Below are 9,271 nucleotides of genomic sequence, written 5' to 3'. Positions count from 1 at the left end.
CATAATAATGTAGGATAGGAAAGCCCACCTCAATGCTTCACTGAAAAAATAGACTTGAAACATAATTCACAAAGCCACATTAATACATTAGTTAGAAAGCCCACCTCGATGCTTCCAAAATAATTATCTCTAAGCAAAGATCCACTTCCAAAATTAAACTCCTCCCAAATTCCTTTTTGAAAGAAATTTACAATCTAATTAGTTAAAGAACATTCGTAAAGAATGATATGCAATGATCCTAATGGGGATGTGCGTCCTATGTTCTTATCTTACTCAAACGACTTTAATTCTTCGTGATGATTAAATCAGGGGGTTTAATTTCTTGATCCAGGACTTTAGTGCTTACTTGAATTTGAAGGTTCAGTTACTTGAAATTAATTAATTAGGTGATTAGTTAAATTCATGGATTGATCAGGAAACAATTGTTCTCTTACTTCCATCCATTAATTTATGTGAGACCAAGACAAAAAAAAAAAATAAAGGCCCACAACATCTTTTCTTTCTTTCTAAAAAACAGCACACATACAAAAATCATATTTTGAAGTCAAGAGGGGGCCGCCTCTTTCTTCTTCATCCACCTTTCTCAAGTCAAACACCCTCTTCCCTCGGTTCTCTCTCTTCTCTTCTCACTCTCTTCATCTTCCTTGTTTTTGTTGCACACGCACTGTTGGGTTACAAACCCATCCCACATCGGATGAGTGAGGGAAGTTGGAAGGTGTATATAATTCCCGTCCAACCCCAATTAGTTTGAGGCCTTTTGGGAGTGACCCAAAAACAAATCCGTGCGGGCTTGACCCAAAGCGGACAATATCAAACTAATGTTGCAATCGACGATCCTAACAAGTGGTATCAGAGCCCAGGTGGCTTTGGGTCGGGCCTGGATGAGCCCCGGTAAGGGTCGGGTCTTGAAAGACTCGGGTTAGAGTCGGACCCTGGATGACCTAGGGGCCAGGGTTGGAACGACCCATGTTTGTGTCGACTGCGTTTCCGATGTGGTCTCCGTTTGAGGGGAGGTTTGTTGAGTTACAAACCCATCCCACATCGGATGAGGGGAGGTTTGTTGGGTTACAAACCCATCCCACATCGGATGAGTGAGGGAAGTTGGAAGGTGTATATAATTCCTGTCCAACTCCAATTAGTTTGAGGCCTTTTGGGAGTGACCCAAAAACAAATCCGTGCGGGCTTGACCCAAAACAGACAATATCAAACTAATGTTGCAGTCGATGATCCTAACACGCACAAGTCACAACACATGTATATGCTATACACACACACACTCACATTTCTCTTCTTCCTTGGTCAAAACCAGTTTTGGGGTGCCGTCAGGCTTGCCGACGTGCGCGAGACCAGCCGCCGTTGACACGACGGATATTGGGCAGCGGTGATAGGGGTACGTCATGCACTTTTTATTAGCACTAAATAAACCTACAAGTATGCATAATATATATAGTATAGCTAAATGTCAGTACCGGATATTGAACACGAGGAATAAAGTCACAGACTGACTACCTTCTACTAAGCTTAGTTCACTGTTTGGAAAACCGAGAATTTTGGAGATTTTGAAAACTAAAAACAGTTTGAAAGCAAGTAAACAACTAATTGCAAATGATTAAAGACGTAAAAGTATGAGAGATAAGAGAATTCTAGGGATGTGCGTTCAACAGTTATGATTATACAATTTCCAACTACAATATCCTAGCACAGTTTATACTTCGATAGAACGAGTCACATAAGTTTTGCCCATGCGGTACAAGACTAGATTACTAACACTAGGGTTGTCAATCCTAGATCCGTAACTCCTAAAAGCTCATAAGACCCTTATAAAGTCCCTACTCTCAATTAACAGTGTTGTTTTAAGGGAAACTAATTGTAGTGTCTACTAAGTGGATCTAACTCGCCAACCTCCTCTCACGATTATGTAGCAATTTATATTAAATCATCACCGAATGTGTCACTCAAACGTGAAGTATTACAGAACAACTTAGGGAAGAAAGGAAGTAAAAACAAAACGGATATTAAATAGAAAACGGAATTGTATAACCAAAGTCGTTACTAACATATCCCTAGAATCCTATGAATTTAGTTACACATAATTCAATAAGCTAAAAACATAGAATGAAAGGAAAACAAAATGAACATAAGAACTAAAGCAATAAAACCCAAAGGTTGAATCCTTGTAGCCTTGATTTTCTCTTGATTCCTTCTTCAACCTCTTGCACAATGAAGAACTCTCTCAATTTTATGCTCTAGAATTATATGGCCAAAAGAAGATTATAATGAAGAGGTTTGAGGGGGTATTTATAGAGGAAAAATCAAGAAACATGAAATAAGGTAAAAAGTAGCTAAGTTTGGTAAATCTTGGGGAGAAAGTAGGTCAAATTCGTGCGCCGCATTTTCGCTTGCGGTCCGCTGCACCTTGGCCAGCAGTTACTGCACATTGATCCGTAGCCTCTGCCTCTTGGATAGCGGGCGCTGTGAATAATCTCGTAGTTTCGAAAACTCTTCGAGCGGTCGCTGTGCACTCCCCAGCGGTTGCTGGACGTGTTCTTTGTTTCAGCACAACTTTCTCTGGAGCGGACCGCTACTGGCTTAGCAGTCGCAGCGGACCGCTGGGCATCTGAAACCTCCAAATTTCCAACTTCAACTTTTTGCTATCTTTTTAGGCTCAAATATGCACAAATCTCACAAAACACGTCAAAATACCAGAATAGAGAAAATGTGTTAAATATGGACATGAATTGTGATTTTGTCATTAAAAACAGACCAAATAGAGGCCTTAAAACAGTGCACAATCCGAGCGTATCAGTACGGCGTGAATGGCTGCCGAGGTGTAGCAGCAATGGCTGCCGCCTCATGACAGCAACGTGTCACTGCAAAACACAACAGAGCAGCGGCGGCAACGACGGACTGCTCCAAGCGAGGCAGCAGCGGTGCCCTTTGGTATCTCGGTGTTCATAGATGTATTCTTAAAAGCTAAGTCCTCATTTCCATCTCGTGCTCGATTTAAGATTATTGCTTTCATGGTTATCGCAAAAAAGGATTTTACTACTCGCTTGAGTTTTGAGGATTTGAACGTGAGCTTGGTTCACTCTAACTTTTTGCATGCTTAGTTGTTGCAATAGAAAATGCGTTGAGATACCTAAGTTCATGGTACTATGCTGAGCATGCTATTTCTTCTATCATGTTCCAAAAAAATATATGAATGAGCTATGAATAAAGCTTGGTTTCAAGAGCATTTACCTTCTTCGATAAAGAGTGGAGTAAAGGGGTAATGGGTGAGAGAGAGCTTGATCTTGTTGTTCCTTTTACTATCCTCTCCATCTTCTACTTGAACTTACTATTTGAATGTTACTTTCTCTCTTCTTAGATGGAATGAATGTGTTGGAGATTTTGCAGAGGAACAAGAGAAGTAGAAGATTGAGTGGTGTAGTCTTTATAGAGGAAATGGTGCTTAGAAAAACATGGTCAAAAGCTTGATACATGGAGGAGAATATGGACTTTTTGTCAAATAAGGCAAGTTGTCATCTCAATCATTCACTATACCATAACAGGAAAGAATCTTACATCTCGTCCCTTAAAATGATGGCTAACAAGTACGGCTGTCGTTTGAAATCCGTGTGCCGTCATTTGGGAACCTTGCTTTGATATGATTTTTTCAAAAGTCTTGTCTTGATTTGAAAGATGTGATGGTGATGCGACTAATATCTATTTTTCTTTTGTATGTTTCAGATGTACACGGTGTAGTGATCAATAGAAGCACGAAATGAAGGTGGAGGTGTGCGAGCTCGGGGCTGCGCGGCTCGATGTCGGTGCCAACCATCAACCCGACACCTTTACGATTGTGCACACCCACCGAGACTCGGAGCACGTCTCATCTTTTTGTTGTATTCTCGCTATTCAAGTTGTGTTAAAAGAGCTCATAAATTTTTATACCGCATTTAGTAAAACTATTAAGCGTCTTCTTCATTATCATCGCGATCATGCGCATTTTAATTCACAAACAAACGAGAATAACAACTAATGCAAGTTCGAGTTGATTCCAGTACAAGAGACCATTCTACGGGTGTTGATTAACCGCTAGATAATTGTTCAAGTGATATGGATGATAAGAATAAATGATGGGATTTCGAGTATGCTTGAAGGTTAATATGGTTTGGTTAATATATGAAATCTTATTATGCTTGAAGGTTGAATGATATTGATAGTCTCAAGTTTTCGGTGCTGTGTTAATTTAAGGGTGCGTCCAACTGATCAGGAGAAAATCCCAACCAAGCTGAGTCGTTGGCACGACAACCGGAATCTGGTATCAAATAAATTCCTCAACCCACTTCTACTGGCTAGTATAGTGGAGGTAAGGGTCGAATCCCACAGAGATGGACACGTTCGGATAATTGTGGTGATAATATGGAAGGTTTTGGTTAGCTACCACGCTTTGGGGTTGAGTTCTACCTAGGCGTAAAATTAAAGATGGTACTCTACTGACTGGGTGGCGTGAAAGTGACCGACATGTGGTTGTGTACGTGAAAATAGGGGACAAGGTGTCTCAGAGACATGTGAAAAGTAGACAGTTACTAAATAAGGAAATTTAAAACAACAGGGGATATGTGGTGGCTGAGTGGCACTCTGACAGGTGTGGAGGGTACGAACTTAAAGTAAAGGACAAAAGCAAAAAGTAACTAAAAAGCAAAAGTGGTCCTAGAAAATGTGGATTGTGATGTTTTCTTATTCAACAAGTATGCACAAAAATTACATGAACATAAACTCCGTGGATGAACTCAGATTCACAACTTCAAACATAAGATTCATAAATTAAAAGGCTTAAACTTGAAGATTAACGACTAATAATCCGAGATTACTCCTACTGACTAACATGCAAGGTGGCAACAGCAACGCAGGACGAAAAACTCATGCACAAAACATTAAACCTAAACAAAGAACTTGAAATTCTAGTTAACAAATCCGGATCTAGCTTACTCAAACAAAGACATGCATAAACACTTAGAAAATAAACGTGATAACTAGATCTAACTTTCTTAGGCAGAATGAAGCAGATTCAAACCAAAGAGAGATGCGTAAAACAAACTTCATAACTAAAACGTTTGGATCTTAACGAAATTACTTCAAAAGGCAACAAGATTTAAGTTTGCAACAGATCCAACAAAGAAAACAAGTAAAGATTAAACTAAAAAAGCGACTAAAGATTATTTTTACCACTTCGGGCGATGAAACTGCTACTACTACAAGATGAACTGGCTGGAACGGTGAATGATGATTCTCTGGTGGACGTCTAGAACTTCAGGTAACCATGAGAGAATTCTAGCTAAGTGTAGTGGCCGAATGAGAACTAAGAACTCCTTCTCTCTCTCCAAGTGGCTTCTTTTATAGGGAGGCTTGCCCTTACTTTTAGGGTAGACTTCCTTCGCGAAATGACTCTCTTGCCCTTGTTTACGGTTGATCATCCCAACAATCCTTCTTCTCCATCTCGAGCCTTCTCTCTGGCATGCATCCTGGTCAGTATTGCACCCTTCTAGCGCTCTTTACACCTGAGTTGTCTGAACCGTCTCCTACTGACTTGGACCCCTTTATCCTGCACACTTAAGCAACTTCTTTGCGGATAATACATGTAAATCACGACATACTGACCAGTAACCAAGGCTTAGAATACGACTTATCACATATTAATCTAGTGTCTTGAGAATGAAAATTGGAGTAAAATTACTAATCCTCCCTACATAGTTCGCCCTTTTCAAAATTTAGATTTTCAATAGCTTACACAACCAAATCTACATAACAGAGAGTGTCTTAAATCATAGTCGAGTACATAGACAAATGTTCCCAAATGTAGCAAACAAGCATTCATCTTTGGGGCATCCTCTACAAAGGTTGGAAATTAGGTAGCAAACAAGATTCATCTTTGGGGCATCCTTTACGTAGTTTGAAAGCCTTACTGTGCGCAAGGAAGAAAAAAATAAAGAAAAGATCAAATATGAATAAAAAAGCAACAAGTCATAGCGCAATACTTTTTGAGTTCGAAGACTAATCCATACCACTGCCCACATTTTGTGTGCTAACTCATCTCTGAATCGGTTTCAGCCAGTAATGGACTCAATTCCATCGACGTAGTCGGTATCTCTCGGCTCGTCCTCAGTACTCCCATCCTCAGACCAATTGTCAATCAATTTATCTAATGGATCCACTGCCATCTTGCCCCACACGTAATTATGGAGTAAGAAGCAATACATGATGAGACTAATTTGAACTTTAATAGGCTAAAACGAAGCACTCCTTAAAATTCTCCATCGCATCTTAAGAATAACGAAGACCCTTTCAATCACGTTTGTAGCTTTGGTGTGTCGCATATTGTACAGCTCTATAGGATTCCGAGGCTTAACAGTATCCGGCCCCCATTCTTTTAGGTGGTACCTTATGCCTCTATAGGGGGTAAGAAACTCATGGCTATTGGCATAGCCAATTTCGCTAGCAAAGTTAATAGTTTCCTAATTCAAATAAAGTTGTTTTCAAACATTCCAACCCAAAATTACTTCAATTACAAAAAATAGCTTATATAATTGAGTAGATTACCAATAGGGACGTTGAAGCCATTAGGTCGATTAACGGTGTTCCTCAAAACACGAGCATCTCCCGCAGATCCTTCCTACCCAGGCAAGACATATGTGAAATGCATGTACCCGTCTCACGTAGTTAAAGTGCTCGTGGTGAGTTGGCCCTTCCTATTCCTGAATTTCGTTGTCTTCATTACGGACTAACACATTGATGAATGTTCCATCAAGGGCATCGAGACAACCCTAAAAACATTGTCAAGTATTAACAAATATTGTGGAATGCATAAGCTTTCATATTTATCACAGGTGCATACCTGAAATGCTCTTCCACCTCCAATCGACGCATCATTCATTGATCGGCTCAGGGTTGACAAGGAATATAGTGCATCTTTATAACCGCTGCCATGACCTCGTGCACGTACCAAGAGACTTCTCCTGTGTGTCCCGACCTTCAAAAGTTGAATCCGACAACACTCTTCTTGTGATGTGCTAAGACACCAAGGAAGATGGCTACTTGCTCCTCGATACACAAGAACCGTATGTCGCGTAACCTTCAAAAGTTGAATCCGACAACACTCTTCTTGTGATGTGCTAAGACACCAAGGAAGATGGCTACTTGCTCCTCGATACACAAGAACTGTATGTCGCGTAACCCACCAAGCTATAGGAAAATTCCACACAACCTACTTAAAGCATTGCGATCCATCCAGTGTTAACGAGACAATCTGTATCGGTAACACCCACAAGTTGTTTCATGTGACTAATCTGAGTAGGTACTCGGCCTAGAATGCTATATGGTAGAACAGTCTGCAGTCACCTTCTCTTTCTCTATTTGTTTAATTGACTAAAGATCTGATGCAAAATAGAAAACCTTGCTACTTGATAATTTCGCGTAATGTCATCAACCAAAACCATCACATGTTTTTCTTCGCAAATCGATTCATGATGACCAACAAGCAGAATTAGTCCCTAACAAAATTTTGAAGATGCAATTAAAATAAACAAATTAGTCAAAATTCGATTCAATTGTAATGTTATTTCTTAATGACAATTTCGTATTAATAACCCACACCCCACAGTAGTAGACAACCACACTGAATTTCACAAATAAATTTCCAAAGCGGATCAAAATTCACAATTTAATTGAACAAATCGAAGTTCACTTTTTCATTATAAACAAGAGTAAACGTCAATTTTGATCCTAAACATATGACCAAAATACGAATTTGGTCCAAAACATTCACGTTTTGAAAAAAAGATCCATAACAAATGAAAATGTCGACGAAGTAGTCCTTTTTTTATGGTTCCGTCAAAAAACTAACGGTTAACACTAATTGCACAGTGGCATGACCGTTAGTTTTTTACGGAACCGTATAAAAAGGACCACTCCGACAAAGATTTCATTTGTTATGGGGCTGTTTTTCAAAAAATGAATGTTTTGGACCAAATTCGTATTTTGGTCATAGGACCAAAAATGACCTTTACTCCATAAACAATTCAGAATTAATTTCGCCCAAAAAAGGTAATATAACGAAGACGACGATGTCGGCAAGTAATAACATCATGACAGGATCTAATTGATTGTTGTTTAAAAAGAACAAACTTTGGACCAATTTAAAAACGCAAGCGTCAATCTCCGGAGGCGGCGACCTACTGCGCTCAATTTGCAGCGCATGAGGTTCTAAATTGGTAGTTGGTAGTCTCTAGAGTAAAATGAGTCGATATTGGAAAAGGGGAATCAACCTTCCCCATTGCGAACAGATGATAGTATCAAAGTTATTTTGTTTTTCTAACTTGATCATTGTTCTGGACCAAGATATGCATCGTAGGTAGGGGTGAGAAAAAAACCGAAAACCGAATATCCGAATCGAACCAAACAGAAATTTTGAAATTCGGTTCGGCTTTTTCGGTTTTTCGGTTTGGTTCGGTTTTAAAAATAAAAAAAATTCGGTTTTTCGGTTCGGTTCGGTTCGGGCGAAAAAAAAACCGAAAAACCGAAAAATCGAATTATATTTTAAATATAATATTATATATATTTATTCTATTAATTTAAATATATTATATCATATATATAATATATACTTTGAATATATTTTATATCGTATGTATTATATATATTCTATTAATTTTATATTATATATTATATATTTTAATTTATATTAGTATATATAAAATAAATAAATATTATATATATTAATATATACTCCACATTTTTTTCGGTTTTTCGGTTTTTGTTGAAAATTTCGGTTTTTTGGTTTAATTCGATTTTTTAAGTTCGATTTTTCGATTTTCGGTTATTCAGTTTTTCGGTTCGGTTCGGTTTTGATTTTCAAGGAAATTCGATTTTTCGGTTTGGTTCGATTTGGACAAAAACCGAACCGAAAAATCGAATGCACGATTAGGGGTAATTGTCAGTACGTAAACCATGAATTACAACCTTTATTAATTGGGCCTTTGTCTTTTACATGGGCCACACAGTGTTGTCATATTAGAAACCAAACAAAAGATATAGCCCTTTAGTTGCAGCAAAATGCTCCTATGTGATAAACCAAAGGTCCCTTCAACAACTACTCCCTTCATCCCATGAGGTTTACATTCTTGAATGGCCCTGGTAATTAGAAATTATTTGGTGGAGTAAGTAGAGAAAAGAAAGTAACTGAATATTTTATTTAAATTAGAAGAGAGAGGAATTTATTTTCAAATATAGA

This window comes from Salvia hispanica, chromosome 2 (assembly GCF_029641045.1).
Source record: "Salvia hispanica isolate PSC_SH4W2 chromosome 2, Shi_PSC_v1, whole genome shotgun sequence".
NCBI lineage: Eukaryota > Viridiplantae > Streptophyta > Magnoliopsida > Lamiales > Lamiaceae > Salvia > Salvia hispanica.
The sequence above is the reverse complement of the archived record's forward strand: the minus strand, read 5'-3'. Positions refer to the sequence as shown.